Source organism: Prionailurus bengalensis, chromosome E1, assembly GCF_016509475.1.
Source record: "Prionailurus bengalensis isolate Pbe53 chromosome E1, Fcat_Pben_1.1_paternal_pri, whole genome shotgun sequence".
In the NCBI taxonomy this organism is placed as follows: domain Eukaryota; kingdom Metazoa; phylum Chordata; class Mammalia; order Carnivora; family Felidae; genus Prionailurus; species Prionailurus bengalensis.
The window spans coordinates 40,721,369-40,741,662 of record NC_057347.1 but is presented as its reverse complement, the minus strand read 5'-3'; the positions used below and the strand labels follow the sequence as shown (position 1 = coordinate 40,741,662).

Sequence of the window (20,294 nt, the reverse complement as noted above, 5' to 3'; positions counted from 1 at the left end):
GGGAGACACAGAATTGGAAACAGGCTCCAGGCTCTGAGCCATCAGCCCAGAGCCCGACGCAGGGCTCGAACTCCCGGACCGTGAGATCGTGACCTGGCTGAAGTCGGACGCTCAACCGACTGCACCACCCAGGCGCCCTGGAACTCTTCATTTTCTGCTCAGTTTTGCTTTGAATAAAATTGCTCAAAAAAGTAAAGCTTATTAATTTTTTTTATTTATTTTTTAATTTTTTAATGCTTCTTTATTTTGAGGGAGAGAGAGACAGTGTTGGGAGCAGGGGAGGGGCAGAGAGAGAAGGAGATACAAAATCGGAAGAAGGCTCCAGGCTCCGAGCTGTCAGTACAGAGCCCGATGCCGGGCTCAAACTCGGCAACTGCAAGATCATGACCTGAGCTGAAGTCGAACCCTTAACCGACTGAGCCACCCCAGGTGCCCCAGAGCTTATTAATTTAAAAAAAATCCTATTTCTGCAGAAATATCCCAACGATCAGAAGTGCCCTCTATACAGCTGTGTGATGCCATAGACTCCTGCCTCAGTTTACCTTAAGATTTACAATGAGAGTACCATTCTTATATACCCAGTGAGAATATCTTCCAAGCAAGGGAGAATGAGGCTGCAGGTGGGGCAGAGAGAAGACCCACACACCATCCAGTCCGTGGATTTAACCACTTCCCCTTTCCCTAGGAAAGATGAATGCTAGTCTTAACCACAGATTTGCAGCAAGAATATATCAGTCTTGTTTTTCGGTGCCCAGACTGCAGGTTTCTTTATGGTAAAAGCAATATTTTAGGGAAAAAAAGTTTAATCAGTTTGTAGTTAGTGGAATTTTCTTTTCACCGTATCCTCTGAAATCTCTTTCCCAGGGACAGCTAGTTACCCACATCTAATTTTTCCACAGTAGCACATTATACACATAACTCTGTTTCTTACTTTTTGTCACTTTATCAAACACTGCATGTGAATGTGTTTATGTCTGCCTCATGTTTTTAAGACCTGCATAGTAGTATTCAGGCTGTGGATGTCATAATTTATTTAGTTGTTTTTTTTTTCTTATTTTTAAGGACAGTCTGCCCCTCAACATGGGACTCAAACTTAGGACACCAAGATCAAAAGTCACATGCTTTACAGGCTGAGCCAGCCAGGTGCCCCCCCCCCCTCCTTTTTAAAATTTTTTTTATTTTAATAATTTGTTTAATCTAATGATAGTCATAGATTGCAAAATATAAAGACAGAAAACCATATTGTGGGGGCACCTGGGTGGCTCAGTTGGTTAAGCATCTGACTTCGGCTGTGGTCACGATCTCATGGTTCCTGAGTTCGACTCCCACATTGGGCTATCTGCTCTCAGCACAGAGCCCATTTCAGATCCTGTCTCCCTCTCTCTCTGCCCCTCATCTGTTTACACACACACACTCTCTCTCTCTCGCTCAAAAATAAATAAACATATAAAAAAAGAAAAAACAATATTGTAAATATCCTCATATTTGTCTTCAGGCACATATGAATAAATCTGTACATCTGTACTTTAAACGTTTTAATCATCGTACGCATACTGTTTAGAATGTGCCTTTTCTGTTAACAGAATGCACATTCTTCTTCCGAAGCATTAATTCTATCCAGGGAGAAGCCTAGCTGTGTCACTAAATGAAACTCCAGTCTGTCACTTGGGCAGGTAGGAATATTGCAACTCCCCCACCCTCACGTGGTGCCTGCTGCCCACTCAATTTTTTTGAAAGCGTGTTGTTCATATACCTGTGATGCCAGAGCCCAGCTTCCATTAATTTCTACCACGCCAGGCCTAAAACACAGCACACTCTTTTGTGTCCTTGGGGAAATGGGGACAGGAGCCGTTTTTTTAGTTTTTGTATTGTTCCCTTGCAGGAGCTGCTCATTGATGTTTTTGTTTGAGTTGTCTATAGGGGCACTTCTCAGAGTGTGGTCCACAGATCTCCCGGGGGGGCGCCCGGCGGGTGATGGTGGGGAGGCGTCTTTGAGTTCAATTTCAAAGCCATTTACATAATGTTACTTGTGCCTTTTATTTAGTTGGCATTTACACTAGTTATTGTACTTAGCGCGCTCTCAGAAAGAAAAACTGACTTCACTTAAGAATGTCCATGATACAACAGTAAACAATATTAATTTCATTATCTTTCAACTGTGGAGAATGTGCCTTTTTGATACTCTGTGATGAAATGGGAGGCATGTATAAAAAACACTTCTGCTGGGTAAGGAAGTATGATGGTTGTCTCAAGGAAGAGCTCTTGTGGAAACATTTCAATTACACTCTCCAACTAGCTGCTTTTTTCATTTTTTCTTTGAAAGAATGACAGACCAACTGGGATATTGTTAGACATTTTCTCAAAAAAGAAAGAAAAGAAGCTGTCTCTTCAAGGAAAACAACCGATAATGTTTGTTGCCAATGACAAAGTTTAAGCTTTCGAATGAAAATCAGAATTTGAGAAAATTTGCAAGAAAAATTGTGAGTTTGACGGCTTTCCCATATTAACGAATGTAATTTTTTTATGGTAAAACAAATGTGACTTTTTATTTTTTTTTTAATTTTTTTTTTTCAACGTTTATTTATTTTTGGGACAGAGAAAGACAGAGCATGAACGGGGGAGGGGCAGAGAGAGAGGGAGACACAGAATCGGAAACAGGCTCCAGGCTCTGAGCCGTCAGCCCAGAGCCTGACGCGGGGCTCGAACTCACGGACCTCGAGATCGTGACCTGGCTGAAGTCGGACGCTTAACTGACTGCGCCACCCAGGCGCCCCCAAATGTGACTTTTTAATAGTTTTATTATAATGAAATGTGTTGACATCTGGAAAGTCTATGTGTCTCTGAAATAGTGTTTTCCAAATGATTAATGCAGTACATTACTAAATCATGCTTGGGAAAACATTCTATTCAAAATGCAGGATAGACCAATGGCTCTCAATGCAGCTGAGTATGAAAAGTTCATTGAAATCCAACAGAATGCAATCCACATTGCATCAAATCTTTAAGAAACTACCGTTTGCTGGGGCACATGGGTGGGTTCAGTTGTTAAGCATCCAACTTTGGCTCAGATCATGATCTTGCAGTCCATGAGTTCAAGCCCTGCGTCAGGCTGTGCTGACAGCTCAGAGCCTGGAGCCTGCTTCAGATTCTGTGTCTCCCTCTCTCTCTGCCCCTCCCCTGCTTATGCTCTTTCTCTCCCTCTCCCCAAAATAAATAAACATTAAAAAGAAGGAAAGAAAGAAAGAAGGAAACTAACACTTGTTGGGGCACCTGAGTGGCTCGGCTGGTTGAGCGTCTAACTTTGGCTCAAGTTTGTATGATCTCACAGTTCATGGGTTCAAGCCCCAAGTTGGGCTTTGCATTGATAGGGCAGAGCCTGCTTCTGGTTATCTTCCTTCCTCTCTCTCTGCCCCTCCCCTGCTAGCCTGTGCTCCTCGTTCTCTCTCTCTCTCTCTCTCAAAAATAAGTATACATTAAAAAAAAAAAGAAAAGACACTACACTTGTTGAATTTGGGTGTGGTGTTAAGGAATATCCAAAATTATCTGAAAGGGCTATTAAGATACTCTCCTCCCTCTTCCAACTAGCGTGACGTCACATTTTCTCCATGTGCTTCAAAGCCACATACTGCAACCGATCGCATGCAATAGCAGATATGAGAATCCATCTGTCTTCTATTAAGCCAGGCATTAGAGAAATTTCCAAAACTTTTACAGTGTCACTCTTTCCACTAATTTGTGTTGTTGTTGTGTTGGAAAATAAAGTTATTTTTCATAGAAATGTTACTTATGTTAACATAGGTTTATTATTTTTAAAATGAGTTAATAAATATTTTTTAAATTTCTGTTTTAATTTCAAATACAGTAAATACAGATAGGTGCAACCTTTGAGGTCCTTATTTTTAAGGATATAAAGGGGTCCTGAGAGCAAAAAGTTTGAAAACTGCTGGTCTAAAGATTTTAGCACAAGAACCCCCACCGTACTTGTAAAAAAGAAAGAGAAGACTCTATGATTTTGCCCCAGGGAGTCTGATTTACTAGATTTAAGGTCATTTTAACAGGCAGTCAGATATTCTAATGCAGGTGGTCCTTAGTTTGAGAAACGCCGCTTTAAAGGCCGATAAGCTGTAAAGTGTTCTTTCAGATTGGTGAAGTCATGTTACAGGGTTTAGAAATCGTTGTTGTTTTAGAGAGAAAGATAAACGATAGAACTGTAGTTTACTAAGAAAAAAAAAGATTTCTTTCTTTCTTTTTACTTGTTTCTCTTCTTAAAGATTTTAAGTAATCTGTACACCCCATCCCCAAATCGAGTCCCATACTCTTGGTGCCTGACTGGCTCAGTGGTAGGAGCATACCACCCTGGTTGTGAGTTTAAGCCCCATGCTGGGTATAGAGATTACATACATATATACATAAACAAACAAACAACAAACTTAAAAAAAGAGTCACACGCTTCACCAGTTGAGCTATCCAGGTGCCCCTGGAGATTTCTTTTAATTCTGTTTACTCTTCTTGGTATTTATGGACCTTAATATTAATCAGTGGTGGATTATGGTTACCGAAAGAATCATGACCTTTACCAGATTAATGTTTAGTCTTGTTTTACTGATGGGCTATATATATTAAGACAGTTTCTGGCTGCTTTAATTATTTTCAGACACGTCTTTATAATAAATTTCAGACGTATCTGTTTCAGACGTGTCTTTATAATGAAGTTAACTTTGATTTATTGCATGTAATGTAAATAAAATTCTCATGTTCCTTTCTTGTAATTGTTTGTATAACCAATTAGAGGAGGAATTTTCGTGTCAGAGATCACACAGTAGAGATAAGACTTAGAAACAGATAATTTGATTCCACTAGCCTGGGAATTTGAAGACTCCCAAGTTTGTGTTCTGCTTGTATAATTATCTTTGTGGTTACTTAACATTTCTGTCCTTATCTGTAAAATGGGAACAAAGTCTACTTGACAGGATTGTTACATTATCTTAGCCACCTCCGGGTTCTCTTTGGCTGAGTGATTGACTGGAAAATCCCACCTGAATTCATGCTTCAGGTCAGGTTCTGCATGAGTGTGATGATCCATCCATCCATCCATCCATCCATCCATCCATCCATCCATCCCTGTGTGGTTTTTAGAATTTAGATCATGAACTGCCCCCAATGCAGTGATGTTTCTAAATTCTTCATTTTTTTCTTTCTCTTTTTAAACCATGTCCACTACCTCACATTGTTGAATTATAATTTCATGAGTAATTGAGCCTTTTCATAACCTCTTATGTGGATGCGATAAGATCATCTCTTCTGAGTGCTTACATCATGCAAAACTATGATGTACATGAGGTGACTTATTTTTCCAAGTATATTATTCATTTTGAGAAGACTCAATAGAACATTTTTATTTATGGGGAGATAGCTCATATTCTATCTTGAATATAATTTGAACTTTGTGGGCCAGATTTTCTTAAAAAATTTTTTTTGATGTTTATTTTTGAAAGAGAGAGAGAAAGAGAGCGCACAAGCAGGGGAGGGGCAGAGAGAGAGGGAGCAAAGGATCCAAAGAGGGCTCTGTGCTGACAGCAGACAGCCCGATGTGGAGCTCAAACTCAACGAACTGAGAGATCATGGCCCGAGTCGAAGTCAGACGCTTAACTGACTGAGCCACCTAGGCACCCCAATGGGTCAGATTTACCTTTAAAGATATTTTTCATAAAGCTCAACTCATACACTTTATTTTATTTTGTTTTTTTATTTTTTCTTTAAGATTATTATTATTTTTTAATTCTTAGCGTTTATTTTTGAGAGAGAGAGACAGAGTGTGAGTGAAGGAAGGGCAGAAAGAAAGGGAGACACAGAATCTGAAGCAGGTTCCAGGTTCTGAGCTGTCAGCACAGAGCCTGACATGGGGCTTGAACTCACAAACCATGAGATCATGACCTGAGCCAAAGTCGGATGTTTAACCAACTGAGCCACCCAGGTGTCCCATAAGATTTTTTAAGTATAAGTAATCTCTATAGCCAACGTGGGGCTCAAACTTATAACCCTGAGACCAAGAGTTGCATGCTTCACTGACTGAGCTAACCAGGCGCCCCATCAACTCATACATTTTTTTTGTTTGTTTTATTTATTTTGAGAGAGAGAGTACAAGCATGTACTCAGGGGATGGCCAGAGAGAGTGGGAGAGAGAGAATCGCAAGCAATCTCTGCACTAATTTAGTGCAGAGCCCAATGTGGGGCTTGATCTCATGAACCATGAGATTATGACCTGAGCCAAAACCGAAAGAGGGACGCTTAACTCAGACATTTTAAAAATTAATAGACTATATATATATATATATATATATATATATATATATATATGCATATATTTTTTAGAGCCATTTTAGGTTTATAGAAAAATAGAGCAGAAAGTACAGAGTTCCCATATACCCTCTCCTCTCTTTCCCCCAAAGATTCTTCAGTTATGAACATCCTGCATTAGTGTGCTGTACATTTGTTACTATTGATGAGCCAGTATGTATATGTTTTTAAATACAATTTTTTAAAGTTCATTTATTTTTAAGAGAGAGAGACAGAGACAGAGAGAGACAGAGCATGAGTGGGGGAGGGGCAGAGAGAGAGGGAGACACAGAATCTGAAGCAGGCCCCAGGCTCTGAGCTGTCAGCACAGAGCCTGACCTCAGAGCCTGACGTGGGGCTTGAACCCATGAACCGTGAGATCATGACCCTGGCCGAAGTCAGACACTTAACTGACTGAGCCACCCAGGTGCCCCAATCTCTATACCATATATGGGGCTTGAACTCACAACCCCAAGATCAAGAGTCCCAAGCTCCACTGACTGAGCCAGCCAGGTGCCCCTTGAGCCAATATTGATACTTTATTAACGGGAAGCCTACAGTTAACATTAGAGTTCACTTTGTTACACGTTCTGTGGATTTTGACAAATGGATGAAGACTGGTATCCTCCATTACAGTGTCACATAAAGTAATCTCACTGCCCAAAAAATCCCGTGCTCCCAAACCGTCTCATCCCTCTCCCAAACCACTGGCAGCCAGATCGTTTTTACTGTCTCCATAGTTTTGTCTTTTCCAGAATGCCATATAGATGGAATTAGACAGTGTGTACCAATTTCAGAGTGCCTTCCTTCGCTTAGCAACACTCCCTGTCTTTTTGTGGCTTGATAGTCTCGTTTCTTTGTATTGCTGATTAATACTCCATTGTCTCTGTGTACCACAGTTTGTTTATCCACTCACCTATTGAAGGACATCTTGATTGATTCCAAGTTTGGGCAATTATGAATAAAGCTGCTATAAATATTCACGTGCAGGTTTTTGTGTAGATACACATTTTCAGCTAATTTGGTTAAATACCAAGGATCACGATTGCTAGATCATATGTTAAGAGTATGTTTAGTTTTATAAGAAACTGCTAAACTATCTTCCTAAGTGTCTGTACCGTTTTGCATTCTCGCCAACAATGAATGAGCATTTGCTGTTGTCAGTATTTTGGATTCCGACCATTTTTTTTTTTTAAGTTTTTAAAGTTTTTTATTTATTTTTGAGAGAGAGAGAAAGAGAGGTAGTGAACGCAGGCGCGAGCACAAGCAAGGGAGGGGCAGAGAGAAGGAGAGACAATCCCAAGCAGGCTCCACACCATCAGCCCAGAGCCCGATGCGGGGCTCGAACTCACAAACTGTGAGATCATGACCTGAGCTGAGATCAAGAGTTGTATGCTTAACTTACTGCACCACCCAGGTGCCCCAGATTTTGACCATTCTAATAAGGGTGTAGTGGTATCATTGTTTTAATTTGCAGTTCCCTATGAGTGTATGATGAAGAGCATCTTTTCATATGCATATTTGCCATGGGTATTTCTTTGGTGAGATGCCTGTTCAGATGTTTTGCCCATTTTTAAGTTGGGTTGTTTTTTTGAGAGAGTTTTAAGAGTTCTATGTATATTTTGGATGTATTTAATTTTTCTTCCTTAAAACGTTTTTAACTGGCATAAATATCTCTTCTGGAATTCAAGCTCATACAGAAACAAATTTGGGGATGCTTATGGTTAGTGTACTGAGGACAATGAAAGGAAGTACTTGCCTCCCTCCTCCCCCTAAATTTAATTTTCAGAACCTCCTGGGTCTAGGGCTGGCCAGAGGGCCATAGTCCAGAGTACAGATTTAAATACTGATCTTTATGGTTAGAGTAATCTCTCTGCTGTTACATGTAATACGTTGGATAGTGTTGATTCCTTCTTAAGACCTGAACATTTCTGACCCTAGGTAGATTGGAATAGTGGAGAAATTCTGGAGATTTCTAAATCTCTTGAGGGAGAATAATCACTATCTCTAGAGGTCATTCTTCTTGGGCCCTTTTAAATTACTTATTGGGATGCCTGTGTGGCTCAGTTGGTTGAGCGTCCGACTTCGGTTCAGGTTATGATCTCATGGTTTGTGAGTTCAAGCCCCACGTCAGGCTCTGTGCTGACAGTTCACAGCCTGGAGCCTGCTTTGGATCCCGTGTCTCTCTCTCTCTCTGCCCCTCCCCTGCTCATGCTCTGTCTCTCTCTCTCTCTCAAAAATAAATAAAAACATTTTAAAAATTAAAAAAAATTACTTTGTGTGTGTCAGATTAAGTGACAAAAGTGAAAAAATAGTCTTCCAGTGGGACTTTTCTTTTAGGAAGAAAAGTAACAAGAGTGGGTTGAGTACCTTTGTGATCTTGATGAATTTGTTTTGGGGTTCAGAAACATTAACCTAATTGATGGAAAGACTAGGTATGGTGGGCTGGAGTATTACCAGAGACTTCTGCAGTACCACATTGGATGGGTTCTGTCACCATTTTGTTCACCCTTTTAGTGATACTGGACACAAGTGAATACCTTTTTTCTTTAATTTTTTTTAAATGTTTATTCTTGAGAGACAGAGACATGGCACGAATGGAGGAGGGGCAGAGAGAGAGGGAGACACAGAATCCGAAGCAGGCTCCAGGCTCTGAGCTGTCAGCACAGAGCCCGACACAGGGCTGGAACTCATGAGCTGTGAGATCATGATCTGAGCCGAAGTCGGACACCGACTGGGTGGCCAACTGAGCCACCCAGGAGCCCCAAATAACCTTTTTTCTTTCAACACTGTGGGGGTGCCTGGGTGGCTGAGTTGGTTGAGCAGCTGCCCATATTTCTCAAATGTCTAAATGTATCTCTCTCTCTCTCTCTCTCTCTCCCCCTCCCTCCCTCCCTCTGCCCCTCTCCCCTGCTCTCACTCTCTCTCACAAAACGAAATGAAATGGCTTCTGTGACAGCCTATTCCTCTGTTTTTTTTTGTCTTACTGGGCTTTCCCAGCTTCCTTTCCTGGTTCATCCTCTACCTGAACACTCATGTTTGAAGGACTTGAGGCCTCCGTCTGGGGCTTTCTTTTCCTTCCTTCTTCTATATTCTGTCCCCAGGTTATCTCATCCATTATTTTAGCTTTAAACATCATCTCCATTCTGATGATTACCAGGGGTGTACTCCCAACCTGGGCCTCTCCAGGCTCCCGATCCCTGTGTCCTGCTGCCTACCTGACATTTCCCCTCAGACAGCTTGGTGTTGTCTCTCGTGCATCTTGCCTAAAACACAACTCTTAAAGTTTCTTGTCACAAGCTTGTGCTGTCCTCCCCACTCAGTTTTCCCCAGTCGAAGTAAATGGCATCATCACGTACCCCGTTGTGCAAACCCCAAATCTGGGAATCTCTTTCATTTCCCTGTTTCCTCATACCCCTGCTTCTCTTCAAGTCATCTGCAAATCCTGTCAGCGTTACCTCTGAAGTTTTCTTAAATTCCTGTTCTTGTCTCATCCTGACTTCTGTTCCAGCTCTGTGGTAGACTGGATACCCTGAAAACCCTGTTGTCCCAAACACCAAGAAATGCTGGATAAACTGAGCATTCAAAAAAAACTGGGGAAACCTACAGAGGCAAAAAGCAAATGGAACCTTACCAAAAAAAGGGAGAAGACAACGGCTTAACATGGGGTTGGGAGTGTGGCATTTATCTGTGTCTTTACCAAGGAGTTTTAGTTTAAAGGCCACTCTGGGCAGGAGACCAGGCCTTTGGTCTTGGTGAGGAGTTGGAGCAGCCAAGTCTCCGAAGGGATGCCTGGGTGGCTCAGTTGGTTAAGCCACACTTCGGCTCAGGTCGTGATCTCACGATTCGTGGTTCGGGAGTTCGAGCACTGCATGGGGCTCTGTGCTGACAGCTCAGAGTCTGGAGCCTGCTTCGGATTCTGTCTCCCTCTCCACCTGCCCCTCCCCCGCATGCACTTTATCTCTCAAAAATAAATAAACATTAAAAAAAAAAAGAATTCCTATGCATACGCCTGCCATTTTAACATTTGAATTTACACTGTCTTTTTGGTCCTGGAAACTCGAAGCTAAGGTTTTAACATCAAGAGGTCTGTTTTCCTTTAGAAGCCAGGACAAATAGTTACTTCCTCCAAGATGCCTTCCCTGACTATCTACCGCATGCCAGCCTGACCCCAGTCACTCACTATCCTGTCATCTTACTGCTCTTATCACAAGTGGTAATTACTTCCTTATTTACTTGTCTGTCTTCCTCCATCTCAAGGAAGGCAGAGACCTGTTTCGTTCGTCACTCCATACCTGGCTCTTGGTTCCTGACTGGTATGTTTTTCTTTTCTGAATGAACAGATGGATGAATGAGTCAAGTAAGGAGGTTCCTTCCGAGGGACGATTTTATCTTGGCATTAAGCATTTCACTTGAAAACAGAATTATGATTCTTACCCAAAAATGCATATCAATAATTTAGAAATTGAAGACGTTGACTTACATCGCAAACAACAGTCCTCTGTCCCACTCCTCCTTACTTCTAAGCAGAGTGCTTCCCAGATTGCCACTTTCCAAGTATTGGGCTTTTTCTGCTCATATTTACTTTTGTGCTTTTCAGTAATATGCTTACACTGCCGTTTTTGACCTATCAAAATTTTAGATACTGTTTAACTTCCTGTTGTCATTGGTGAGGATGTATTTCTTTCGCCACCACTGTTCCTTCCCATCCCTTATAGTAGAGTGGTCATAAGTTTTAATCCACTTGGGCTAAACTGCCAACGATGTGTATTATTTTGACTAAATATTGCTCACTGGTAAGCCAAGCAGCGTATTATGATTGCGTTTCCTTTCATATACAAATATTTGTTTTTTTCCTGGAGTTAATATTTTTATTTTTAAAACTTGCTTAGTTTTCTTTATATCTACTGCCAACTTCCCCCAAATGCTCTGGCAGGTTTCTCAAATGCCTGGCAGTTTACTTCAAATGCTTAAACACACTGGCCATCTAGTCTTTATTTTCTTGGCAATCACCCCCACCCCCATCCCTGTCCTGCTACAGTCAGGGTCTCCTATGTTGGATTCCCTTTTTCCCAGGTCCCCTGTCTTCTTCATTTGCTGAAGCACACATTCCAGTAACATGCTATCAAGAAAAGGTGTGTGGAAAGTCAGTTTTTTGAGTACCTGAGTTATCTGAAAGATCTTTTATTTTTCTTCGCACTTGAATGATTATTTAGGCGTCACATCATTTGCTCATCATTCTGAAGGCCTTGTTGGCTCAGTTGGCTTTGAATCTTTCAGTGTTTGTGCCGAAAGTCGATGCTGTTCTGATTTCTGATCTTCTCCAAGAGACCCGGTTCTTTTCTCTGGAAGCTTGTATAACTTATTTCCTGTGTTGAAATCTCCCTGGATGTGCCTTAGTGTGGGTCAGTTTTCATTCATTGGACTGGGTAGTAGATGGGCCCCTTTCCGTCTGGAAAGGGAAATTCTTATTCTTTCTTTTGATAATTCCTACCTTACCATTTTTCCCTTCTCTTTTTCTGGGAATCCTCTTGGTCAGATATTGGATCATCAGAGTTTTGTTTTGTCTCCCCTCTGCTTCTGTATTCCATCTTTTTTGTTTTAGAGTATCTTCTAGGATGTTTCCTTGGCTCTATCTTTCAAGCCATCTACTTAATTTTAAGTTTGGCTGTCATTTTCAATTTCCAGAGTCCTTTTTCAGTTATCATTGTCTTTTTCATCTTTATTTTCATCCTAATCCTGTTTAATGTGTATAACTTGTCTCTCTGAAGGTTTCATAGTTTTGTGAAATGTTTATATGCTCCTAGTATTCTCCGATTCTTGGGTTCCTCTTGTGTTCATCTCTCTCTCCCTTCCCCCCTCTCTCTGTCTCTCTGTCTCGCTGTCTTTCTCTCTCACGTTGGGGGTTTTCTTCAAAAGTGTGGTAGTTCTTAGAGTCACCTGGCTGGCTTAGTCAGTAGAGCATGTGACTCTTGATCTCGGGGTTGTGAGTTCAAGTCCCATGTTGGACTTAGAGCTTACTTGAAACAAAAAGTGTAGTACTTTTTAGTTCTCAGTTCAAGTTGAATGGTCTTATGTGCTTGTCGAGCTTCACTGTGGAGTGATTGGGGAAAGCCCTGGCTGCCGGGATTCTGGGACCTGATGTATGTAGCTTCTCACCTAATCTCTGTTGTTTTAGTTCAGTGAACGTCTCGCCCTCATCTGTGTCTGGTGTCCCCAGGTCTGTACTTGGCTTTCTCCAGACAGTAAGTACTCTGTCTCTTGCTGGGTTCAGAGAGAGGTAATTATTTGGGGGAGTTTCAATAATACAGATTTTTCAGTGAGTTCTCTTATTTTCAGCTAAACGTTTCATCCCTGCCATCAACCATACCTACCCTCTCCAACTTTGAACTTTTGGGGGGGTCATACAGTGTACCTCTGGTTAGAAATCCCTTCTGCAGGCACTTACTATTTAGTTTTCTCAGCTGTTCTAGGTCAGTGATCATGTCTCCACTTTCTGGATTCCAGAACTTTATTGATAGCTTTTGTCCACTGTTACGTCATTTCCCATTCTTTGTCCTTGTGGGTTTATACCCACTGCCCCTGCTTTACTACCACTTTCGTGAGGTTTTGGATCATGGTGAACCAAGAGACCTATGTCATGTTCTCTGGAGCACTTGTGTGTTTGCACATGCTAATTCCCAGTGCCGAGACTGGTTACCCCTTCCTCTCTAGCGTTACCATTTCTCCTGGAGAGACTCTATACCTTGTAAAGTATCTGCCTTCTCATGTCCATTTACATGTAATTTCCATTTACATGTAATTATCTTGTTACATGTCTGCTCTTCTTTCAAAACCATATCTTCTTTGACGGTCCGGACCAGATCGTACAACTCCCACGAGCACTATTTGCCTTGTTTTAGAGTTGTGTGGCCCCCGACGTTGTACATTCCTCTTGCTCTGCTGGGGACTATGAATTCTCCAGTTTTATGTCCCTCGTGGCTTGGCAGAGGCACTCAAGTGTTTAGTGAGCCAGTGACACCTTTACATGTGTCCTCTTAAATGTCACAGATGGGCCAGAAAACCTGTGAGATGGTATAATATATACCAGGGTGGCCATAGTTAATAATACTGTATTGTATTATTAAGAGAATAGATCTTAAACGTTCTCATCTCAAGAAAAAACATTAGCTGAGCTTCTGGTGGTCATTTCACAATATCAAACCATTAGTTCGTGTACCTAAAAGTAACATGATGTGATGTGTCAATTATATCTCAGTACCACTGAGCAACAAGGAAAGAAAACCTCTGAGAAATGATGCATTTTGTTTCTGTGCATTTTTCTCTGGTGAGGTCACACTTATGTGGTCAACTTTTTTTTTTTTTTTTTTTTTAAGCCCAAAAACAAAATACCTCTTCAAGAGAATAACAACTATGACCCTCATTTTCTGCCTGGGTAGATGATTTTCTCTTTGCAGTCAGTCGTCTTTTCCTCTCTAACCACATTTTTTCCAGTTATAAAGTTTAAGGCTCCATCCACTCCTTGCCTCTTAAGTCATAGTGTGGTGGAAAGAACCGGAAACTAAGTCAAGAGGCTGCCTGCCGGATTTTGTTCCCGACGCTCACGTCAATGGTCTGTTTCCATGTCTGTAAAGTGAGCAGGTTGGATTTTATATATTTTAAGAGCTCTTGAACAACAATAGCAGAAATGTTTTTTTTGTTATTGAGTTGGAGCCCAAGTGTCTTGAGGGCAAAGCATTGAAGAGCAGGCAATTGATTTACTGTGTAAAGCAGTTTACGATGACTGTAGGTTGGGTCTTAGACCTTTTACTTTGGGAATATCTCAAAACAAACTTACTCATCCAAGTGTTTTTCTGTTTTCTGAGATGCCTTATTTCAGTGTCTGTATGTCAATATTAAGTTAGGCTGTAATTTCTTAGATTCCCAGGTACCTACCACCAGACACATGCCGGGAAATATACCCTCTTTTAGATGATATCAGGGTGCTAAAGTCTCATTATTGCATTTAAGGAGAAACGACGATATCCGTTTAACTTTATTATATTTTATTTTTTTAAGGTTTTTTCAAATTTTATTTTATTTTTGTTTCCTTAAGTAATCTCTAAGACCAACACAGGGCTTGAACTCACAATCCCGAGATCAAAGAGTCCCATGTTCCACCAACCGAGCCAGCCAGGTGTCCCTAGCTTTGTATTTCAAACATTTTTCTTCTGAGGCTTGCGTTTTAATATAAGCTCTTCTTTTGGGAAATTTTGTCATTTGCTTGTCTCTTCTGGTAAATCTGCATGAATCATTGCACCTATTAGCTCATGCTGAAGGAAGACCAGTGTATGTTCTTCCATGAAGTTCATTAGCTTTTTAAGGCATTTCAGTCTTCTCTGTGCTAGAAGAATGTTGCAGATTAAACACACACACACACACACACACACACACACACACTTATATAATTTTCATTCATTTAGTCAACAAATGTTTGAACATCCTGTAGGTACTGGGGAAGTAGCAGTGAGCAAAAGAGAGTCTTTGCTCTTGTGCAGCTTACATCCCCTAGCAGGCGGTGGCGGAAGGAGATAAAAAATACGTGGTATGTTGGAGGCTGTCGAGTACCGTGAAGAAAAACTCAGCCGGGGTAGATGTGCTCTCTTCCATGGAGTGGTGTGAAGGGATATTTTGTGCAGAGGTGTGAGTGAGGTCAGAGAGCGAGCCACATAGTAGTCCAGGGAAAGAGCTTTCCAGGCAGGCATGGTATGTTCCAGAAGTAGAAAGGGGACCAGTGTGGGCAAAGGGGAGAGCAGTGGGAAAGGAGGTCAGAGAGGCCTTCAGGAGCAAAATGGGTCGTCTGGTGGGCTGAGGTAGGGGTTTGGATTTTTTTCTGAGTGGGCTTTGAACAGAAGAATGGAATGATAGGACTTCTCTCTTGAAAGGATCTGTAATGTGGAGATTAGACTGCGGAGGGACAAGGGTGAGCACACCAAGACCAGTTAGGAATTTAGCACATGGTGGCAGCGAGGTAGGAGGTGGGCTAGGTGAGAAGTGACACTGGCTCAGATTAAGATTGTAGCAGCAGAGGAGATGGTGAGAGGTGCTCACATTCTAGATACATTCTGAAAGTAGAGCCAACAGGATTTGTTAATGGATTGGATGTTGGAAGGAAGAGGAAGAGGAGAGAGGTTGGAATCGAGGCTTCTTTTCTTTTTCTTTTTTTTTTAAACGTTTATTTATTTATTTTGAGAGAGAAAGAGAGAGCACAGGACAGGCAGTGAGAGAGAGAAAGAGAATCCGAAGCAGGCTCCACACTAGTGGTGCAGAGCCCGATGCGGGGCTCGAACTCGCAAACTGTGAGATCATGACCCGAGCTGAAACCAAGAGTCAGATGCTTAACCGACTGAGCCACCCCGGCGCCCCAAGGCTTATTTTCAAGGTTTGTGGCCTGAGCCCATGCAAAAATGGAGTTGTCATTTGCGAAAATGGGGAAGTTGGCCGGGAGAGGTCTTTAATGAGGAGGTTGGTTTGGGGTGCTCTTTAGATATCCAAGTGGAGATGCTGAATAGGCAGTCAGGTATAAGACTGGAGCTCGTGAGAGAGGATAGGGCTGGGGATGTAAACTTGGGGATTGTCAATTTGTAGATGGAGAGTGAGTGCACAGAGAGAGAAGGGGTTTACTATTAAACCAGTTTTAACAGTGAAGCCTTTTCCTTTAACACTGCAAACTCTTTGCCTTGTAAATATGGAGAACAAACTGAGGGCTACTGGAGGGGTTGGGGGAGGGGGGATGGGCTAAATGGGTAAGGGGCACTAAGGAATCTACTGCTGAAATCATTGTTGCACCATATGCTAACTAATTTGGATGTAAATTATATATTTTAAAAAATTAGAATAAAAAAACCTGCAAACTCTTTTTCTCGTGGAAGATAGACTCCGTAAACATGGATTCTATCACTGTGTTAGTAAAGATGTTGCTGTAGTTATCAAATGCGATAACCCCCTTCAGATTCAGTGGCACAAAGCCCCGACCGTTTTGTTACGTCCACGGATGCCGTGGGCAGAAATTCAGATAGGCACAGCAGGGGTGGCTGTCTTTGCTGCACAGTGTCTGGGCCCACAGCTGCCTTGAACGTCCAGGGCAGCCATCGTCCGGAGGCTGCTTCACCCACAGATCTGATGCCCAGGCTGGGATGAGTCAAAGGCTCATCTCAGCTGGGACTGCAGACCAAGTGCCTTCACGTGGCCTCTCCTGCCTTGGGCTTCTCACAGGGTGTTGGCTGGATTCTGGGGAACGAGCCTTCTAAGAGAATCGGACGGGAGGCTTGGAAGTTGCATATCGACACTTCTGTTGTACTCTGTTGGTTGGAGCAGTCGTGGCCTTGGCCAGATTCAAGGGGAGGGGACAAAGACCCCTTGTCTCAATTGGAGGAGTATTAAAGAAATTAGGGCCGTGTTTTATAACCACCACAAATGCCCTTTGAATTTGAGGTTCTGGCCTAAACCACAGTAACTTTGAAGGAAGGAGTTCCAACGCAGGATCCATGGATGTGTGTTGTCAGCCCCAGTTGTGCATTGCTGCGTACTAAGTGACCAGGATTACCTTAATATCTCTTTAGGGGAAAGTGGCCTGAATAAACTTGGGAAAAGGTTCTTGCTTCTCTCCAGTAAGTAGTGAGCTATATTATGGGTCTGTGATACCGAGATTCAGAAATTTAAGCTCCCTTTCTCTGGGTTATTTCAATTTCCTGTCTTTGGAGAATATTAATAACTTACATAGCATTCCAGATCAGTGGATGCTTTTCTGACTTTGTAATTGGGGCTTTGTCCAAAGATACAATACCCACAGGCTTCTACCAGCCTCTTGCGCTTCTTCTGCCTTCAGTTGCCCTCAAGCCTGGAAATTTTGACATGACACTTTGCTTGCCCAATCCAGTTGTTTCTCAAGGACTATACTCTTTCTGTTTTAAAGAGTTGGCAAAGGGCTCCTGGCTGGCTCAGTCGGTAGAGCATCCAACTCTTGATCTCGGGGTTTTGAGTTCAAGCCCCACATTGGGCGTGGAGCCTACTTTAAATAAAATATATAATAGGGGCACCTGGGCGGCTCAGTTGGTTAAGCGTCCGGCTTCAGCTCAGGTCATGATCTCATGGTTCGTGGGTTCGAGCCCAGCATCGGGCTCTGTGCTGACAGCTCAGAGCCTGGACTCTACTTCAGATTCTGTGTCTCCCTCCCCCTCTTCCCTTCCCCACTCATGCTCGCGCTCTCTCTCGCTCTCTCTCTCTCTCAAAAATAAAACATTCAAAAACTTTTTTAAAAAAAATAAAAATGAAAATTGGGGTGCCTGACTGGCTCAGTCAGTAAAGCACGCGACTTTTGATCTTGAGGTTGGTTGGCCTGGCCCTCAGAAGAATTCTTCCTAGATGCAGTGTCCTCGCCTGGGAGAATCTGGCTGATTCAATAGAGGGATAATATCCCCGCGGTTTATTCGTTCGGTGCGTGTTTTTGGAGTACCTGTCACGAGCCGGGCACTGTGCTGGATGCTGGGGGGTGAGGGGGAGAAGACGCTACTGGGCAGCAGCCAAGGCTCTTCCTGCTCTCGTGGAGCTGGCATCCAGCGGTGGTGGTCACGCGTCCGTTATGGAGTCCTGGTGTTCGGGTCCCCGGCGGCGGCAGGGATAGAAAGAGGGTCCGGTGGGGGGTGAGGGGCGTCTTGGTGTTTTTGAGCAGCTACAAGAAGAGCAGAGCGAGCGCCGGGAGCTCAGCCAGCAGGCTGGGGCCAGCCGAGGCAAGAAAGACAGGGCTCACCAGGCCATCGGTCACATTAATAACACAGACACTTAACATGTTGTGCCAGCTGTGTCTTAAGTGCCTCTACACATTGAGTCATTTAGTCCTTACGGTGATCCTGTGACGTCCTGTTGTCTGTCCTTTCTCACAGGTGAGGAAACTGAAGCACAGGGAGGCTAACTGGCTGCCACTTGCTCCCACACACCTAAGTGGGGGCACCTGGATCCGTGCCGGAAGCACAACACTGGTCTGCTTTGATTTTACATATTTTGTTTTTCGGCCCAAGAACAATGCAAAGTCATCAGAGGGATTTAACATAGGGGAGTATTAAGATCAAATGTGGAAAATGGACTGGTGGCAAGCAAGCACATGCAGGGAGACAGTCAGAAGCTCTCATCATGGCCCATGTGTGTTTTGGCTCTGAGCTTTCTGGCTGATTTTCTTTTCCCTTCCTGACTCCTTTTCTGGGCGGGGAATGGGAGAGTTTGTGCCAGAGTACAAGCCCCAGACCCTTTCTGTTAAATAGCAATGTGCTACTTCCCCCAAAGCATTTATTCTTGGGTTGCAGCAATCTTAATGTCTTGAGGGGATGGAGCCTGATTGTAATTTACAGACCGAATAGTCTTTGGAGGCCACCCAGCCCCGCGGCTCTCCCAGCGTCAGAGTTACTGCTGCGACATTTCTCAGGGTGAACATTTAACCTGCATTTGAACACCAAAGGCCGCAGGAACCTGGAAGGTTGTCCCTTACTCCTCCCTTTGTCTGGGTCACCTTTGCCCTTGAGACAGTCACCAAGCCCCCTCCCACCTCGCTCTTTAATATCTCTGGAAGACGTCCACCTCAAAACAGCTTTGAGGCTGCTGCCCCGGTTCAGGCCACTGCCAAATCTCACCTTGATTATGGCAGCCTGAGGGATCTTTCTGAAATATAAATCAAATTGTCACCAGTCTGCCTAAAACTTTTCAAACTTCTTATTGCCCCTGGACAAGGGTTCATATTTCTCCAACCTCATCTCATGCCATAGGCTTTATACAGTCACTGCAGTGTTCTGCTTCATTACAACTGCCTGGATCCCAGGCCTGGAGATAATTATTCAGTACATCCAGAGTAAGGGCCAGCATCTGGCTTCTGAAAGGATCCCTGCTCTCACTCCAGGGTTCTCAAAGTGGCCACACGTTAGCATCATCCGAGAGATGTTAAATAGCAAAACGTGGATCCCTGCCTCAGTGATTCCACTTTGACAAATCTGGTTTGATTTCCCAGGCACCTCTACTTTCAAAGAAAAAAAAAATTGCCCTTGTAATTCTGATCTGCAGCCAGGGTCGGGAACCTCTGTTGGCAGAGGGCATACTCCAGAGGGCAGGATCTGGGGTAGGTGTTAACGAGGAAGCAGATTGGCTCTGAAGTGTTTCACCCTTTCACGTACAGATCTCCACGTATCGAAGAGCCAAACTTCTGTAATTGTCTTACCCTCTTGGAACCCCACTTCCTGTTCCCCAAGTCTTCTTACTGGGCAAAACATTCAAGTTCTCGGACTCCCCACACTGATTGCTTGCTCTGAATGTGCTTGTTTTTTAGTGCACCGTTTAAATTGTGGTGTAATTAGAGATTCATTCTAGATGTGGGCCACTTACAATGGGACGGATAGATTCTTTCATTCAAACACTGTATATGCCTGTTTAAAATACCATAAGATGGGGGTACCTGGCTGGCTCAGTTGGTAGATCACGTGACTCCTGATCTCAGGGTTTTGAGTTCAAGTCCCGTGTTGGGCAGACAGCTTACTTAAAACAAAACCATAGGATCACATTGGCTTGATATCATGATTGACTCATGGGTTACTTAAAAATCAATGAAAACTCCCACTCTGGGCTGATGGTGAAGAGCAGGAATTCTGAAAACGGACTATGTGGATTAGGGTTCCAGCTCTGTGCCATGACTACCTGTATGATCTTGGGTAAATCACTTAAAATTCTGTACCTAGTTTCCTCCTCTATAAAATGGGGATACAAATATATCTAGGTCACAGAGCTGTCGTGAGGATGAAATGAGTAAATAAATAGATGGCAAGTGCTTAAAACAGTGCCTGGAACATAGTAAGTGCCATATAAATTTAGTGATAGTCATTGGTTATTTGGCCTGCTCTTAAACCAAGGTTCTTACTTTCCATCTTTTTCTTTCATTTGGA

The 20,294-nt window shown here is 42.9% G+C and overlaps 1 protein-coding gene across 5 annotated transcripts in view; it reads left to right on the top strand.

The window, feature by feature from the left end:
• The window catches only part of STAT3 (signal transducer and activator of transcription 3), a 68,070-nt gene that overhangs the window by 7,426 nt on the left and 40,350 nt on the right, over positions 1 to 20,294 (top strand). The window contains exon 1 of one of the 5 annotated variants that reach the window (XM_043584514.1): positions 2,329 to 2,480. The exons of the other annotated variants lie outside the window; for them this stretch is intronic. The gene's annotated coding sequence lies outside the window, so the exon portion shown is untranslated. Of the gene's footprint in view, positions 1 to 2,328; positions 2,481 to 20,294 lie in introns of those variants that run through there. 5 annotated transcript variants of the gene reach the window in all.